This window comes from Lolium perenne, chromosome 2 (assembly GCF_019359855.2).
Source record: "Lolium perenne isolate Kyuss_39 chromosome 2, Kyuss_2.0, whole genome shotgun sequence".
Lineage (NCBI taxonomy): Eukaryota > Viridiplantae > Streptophyta > Magnoliopsida > Poales > Poaceae > Lolium > Lolium perenne.
In genome coordinates, this window is record NC_067245.2 from 183,830,929 (window position 1) to 183,835,643 (window position 4,715).

Below are 4,715 nucleotides of genomic sequence, written 5' to 3' on the forward strand. Positions count from 1 at the left end.
ACCTTCTTTCATGCATCTATATAGTGACAGGAAAGAGTTCATATTTTCACAAAAAAGAGTTCAGATTCGCTGAACTTTCAATAATGTACTCCTGATATCTCATACACACGTCGAATGTGAGAAATAATTAACAGCTAATCTGGAAGGTCGATTATCCTAGTGAAACACCTCTGGATAGCTTTGAATCGCGGAAATTTTCTTTTGCTGGAGTATTGTATGCATGATATCCTAGATTTAAATTTCAAAGCAAACATAGTATTCTTAATGCCAAGTACCAGGCTTCTATTTCTTTATTTAGGTTTGATTGACGACTGGACCCTCGAAATAAAGCTTTATAAAGTATTTCTTAGAAGGCTATGATAACACACTGTTCACGTAAAACTCACTTATCATGGTATTGATTCTTTTTCTGTACAGTAACCTTATCTCAGCCATATTGAATTAATGTAAAGACTATGTATACTATGAAAAAACTTCAGTATATTCTGGACAGATTCTTAACAGAAGTGCACTGGACATGAAAACTTTGAATCTATTTATCTCAAATAGGGTAATACACAATGACACATCCCGGCAACATATGAAAGCTTACAGAGATACCTTCAACTCAAGTAAGAACTCATCATTTTCCTAGAAAATAAATATAAATTCATCACTGAAACTGAAGTCGAGATAAATAGGTAAATCAAATAACCGCACAAATCACTGATGAAAGGGTCAGTATCTACATATAAGTTATGTGAGTAATTTAAATGTACACATGGTAGGCTGACGACCATCAGACAAAAACATAGGCCCACATAATTTGTACTACGCCATTTACACTCGATGATCTTTACCTACCCAGGAAACCTGAAAGATGACATAGTGCATTCTTCATTGGCCTAAAAAAGAACAACTACATATCAAATTCATCATGCGTGCCCCAAAAAGAAAGTAAAGATGCACATATGCAGCCACCCCTGAGCTACTGCCACATGGAAGGAGATCACAATCGACATGCTTAAGTAATCATTGGCGGAGGAACTCACTCAATATTGCAGGCATTTCAGTGAACACCATGTGGGCATATGAAATCACCATACTGTTCTTAGCCCGGTGCCATCAGTTGCGTGTACCCAAGAATCTCACTAAAAATCAAAAACTCCCAAAGCAGAGATAGAAAGCCCATGACCTTAGGCCTGCCATATGAGATCATCTCACCAGTTCTTCCTTCGTCTCCTCCCATGTATGTGCTGCAAAATCAACAAAAAAAGAAATATGATCAGCAAATAGCATGACTCGTACGGAAAGGAAAGAATAGGGACATCGAAGAATAGAAGATAGTGAACATACCCGACAGGAGCAATGAGGGGTGGCGAGGGGCTCCCGGTCTATACAACCTGCGAGCAAGAACAAGAAATATACCAAATCCAAAACATCAACCAGATCAAATTAGCGTTGGTGGCATCTGGCACCAAAGTACAGACCGCCCCCAGTTTCATGCTTCCAGTCTTCCAGAGCACAACAGAGGGAGTCTGTCAGAGCTGGGCGAAGCAACATGGCAAACCAGAGAGGAAGAGAAGTAGGCGGAGGCGGTTCCTGTTTCTCAATGGTTCACCGTGGTGTTCAATCTTTGTACTTCCAGGTCAAGGTCTAAGCATGGTTTTAAAAAGGCACAAAAATGATTATAGTTTCCAGTCTGGTGTAGAATTCAGAATCAACTGAGTAATTGTGAATCAACAGATGTAGTTTCATATAGAAAAATGCTCCTCCAACACCACTAAACTATATGGGATGACCTCCTAATCAACTGAAGCACCAAAGTTGGAACAGCCGTTTACAGATAATAAATGCAACAGCATGGCCACTACAAAATAAAAAAAATCGAATCCTACAAATAAAATGCATTTCCTAGTAAATTGTCCAAGCACCAATGGTCAAACGAACCAGAAGTAACATACGTCAATCATCATAGAGATGCAAGTGCGGTAAAATCAAAGAAAGATGAGAAAGAGGAGCAAGACCTGACAGGAAACCAGGATTAGCATGGCCCGTGGGACAAACCGCCGGTCGCAGGCAATATATGGGGAATATTTCTAGGTAAGACAGAATCGTAACCGGTGTGGCAAGGAAAGAGAATCGCAAAGAAAAAAGGCTAGGAACAAGAGGAAGGGGGCGACCCATCGAAGCGCGTCTTTGTCTCTCCCGTACCATACGAACACGGCGGCGAAGGCGACGACCGGCCCCGGCGACGAAGCCCCAGCATCCCTCTCCGCCCTCCCTCCGCATCCCTATCCGCCATCCCTCCGTGTCCCTCTCCGCCCCTCTCTCCGCGTCCCTCTGCTTGCACGACCACGGACCGCGGAGGCGCATCCCGGCGACTCGGGTCTGTCACCTAATAACCGGTTGGTGCAGCGGCGACGGGGCGGCACCACGACGACCTCGCCGGCCATGAGGGAGTATTGTTTCTAAAAGTGGGAGCAAAGTTGGAGGAGGGCATACCCACACATCAAATCCTCGACCGTCTCCTGGCTTCCCCCGCCCGCAAATCGTCGTGGCAGCCGGGCTCCTCGAGCTGTACTGGGCCGCTTGGAAGCACCACCACCTCGTCCGCATCCTCTCCGCCAAGCATAGCAATCCGGAAAGCCCGTATTCCCAGAATTGATCCGGTCTTCCGCAGCTTCCGACCACCCCCCGCCTCGCCACCTCCCCGACACGCTCGTCGTGAGCTTCTGGTTCTCCTGGAGCCCTTTCCTCCCCTCTCTGTCGCTCTGTAGCGCCGCGCCGCCATGTGCCCCGTCCGCCACCGCCACGACACCGCTGTCGCCGCACCGTTTGCCGGCGGCACCGCCACCAAATCGCTGAGCGTGAGCCCACGCGTCCAACGCGCTACGACGCGGAGCGCGAGAGAGGACGCAGGGGGAGAACTCGAGCCCTCTAGAAATTTCTGGCAGCTGAGTTAGGAGAAGAAGGAGGCGAGTCGCCAAGAAATTTCCACACATCAGTCAAAGCGGTGTATGATGATCTATCATGGCCCATAGTAATGATAGCCACCGCTGTCCTAACCAGGTCATGACTACGGCCACACCAGAAAAGCACCAAGGCAGCCCATCAGTGAATCCCAACTTCGGGAGCACACGAACCAAACTTTTCCAAATCGCTGTAGAGCCCCAAGACGTACACAAAGAAGAAATATGGACAGGCAAATTAAGCAGGATTACACGTGTGAGTAAAACAGGTACCCAGAAAGTAAACTCAAAATTATGAGAAAAATCGAAGCTGTTCACGTTTAGTATAGTAGTTATACTTGAACCGAACCTCTTCTGAATCGTGCGTCAAATAAATCCGTCGATCGCTACATTCCCCGCGCGCTTCTTTTTTTTTTCTCTCCTACTACCTCTCAACTTGCCATGTCCATGTGTATGCTCCATCAACAACAACAAAAAATCGGATTTTTTTTTTATATTAAGAATCAAGACCGCATCTACTCATAGTTGATGATCGATCGATTAATTACAGCAACGAACCAAAAGAAAACCACTTCGTTCGTTGCAAGTACAGTAATAATCATCAAACCTGTCTATTTTTTGCGATTAGATTTGATGGTTCATTTTTTTTTTTTTGACTCGACGATTTCTCCGTGAGTCACCCAAACCAGTTGCGGCCGCCCAAAACACAAGGAAAAGAGCAAGTCGCCATAGTCCTTTCTAATTTTCTTCTCTCCCGCACGACTATCTCACATATATAAGAGCGCGCTGTCCCGCGCCCGCGCTATAAAAACCACCAGTATGCAGTGCGTGGAGATGAAATCGGTCCTCTAGCAGGTGCGCTATCCGCGGCGGCGTTGCAAATTTTTTTGTGCGCGCGGCGGCTTGCACTATCCGGGGCGCCATATGTGACACGTCGGCTGCAACGCGCGACATCTGTTCGGACGCACGTGAATATACAACAGCCTCCTTTTTTCCTTCCATTCAATTCAATACTTGATGGTTCTCTATTTTTTGCGATTAGATTTGATGGTTCTTTTTTTTTTTTTTTTGACTCGACGATTTCTCCGTGAGTCACCCAAACCAGTTGCGGCCGCCCAAAATACAAGGAAAAGAGCAAGTCGCCATAGTCCTTTTCTAATTTTCTTCTCTCCCGCACGACTAGCTCACATATATAAGAGCGCGCTGTCCCGCGCCCGCGCTATAAAAACCACCAGTATGCAGTGCGTGGAGATGAAATCGGTCCTCCAGCAGGTGCGCTATCCGCGGCGGCGTTGCAAATTTTTTTGTCCGCACGGCGGCTTGCACTATCCGGGGCGCCATATGTGACACGTCGGCTGCAACGCGCGACATCTGTTCGGACGCACGTGAATATACAACAGCTGGAAATTTCACCCCGCACCCTCCATTTCCCCACCCACGAGTACGACATAGAGGAAGAAGAGAACATATCCATACTACTAGCATACCGCGCCGTCAAGAAGCAAAAAACAGGTGGATCGATGTTCGGTAGACAAAAGTTGATGCGGTCGTATTTCAACGAGAATCCGATTTTCCCGAAAGCTATTTTCGGTAGCGTTTTCGGATGAGCATCAACTTGTTCAAGCATATCACAACGGAGGTGACCAAGTATGATTGATTCTTTGAGCAACGGAGAAATGCCGTCAGAGAAATTGGTCATAGCACATATCAGAAGGTGACCGCCGATTGACCAAACTCTACCTTTACGGACCTTCCGTAGCGCTG

The 4,715-nt window shown here is 46.6% G+C and overlaps 1 long non-coding RNA gene across 1 annotated transcript; it reads right to left on the bottom strand.

The window, feature by feature from the left end:
- Nucleotides 1–673: 673 nt before the first annotated feature.
- Nucleotides 674–2,245, bottom strand: LOC127334083 (uncharacterized). Its single transcript, XR_007871928.2, has 2 exons — nt 1,336–2,245; nt 674–1,235 (listed from the first exon to the last, which is right to left on the bottom strand). It is a non-coding gene; the product is annotated as an uncharacterized lncRNA (long non-coding RNA).
- Nucleotides 2,246–4,715: the final 2,470 nt, after the last annotated feature.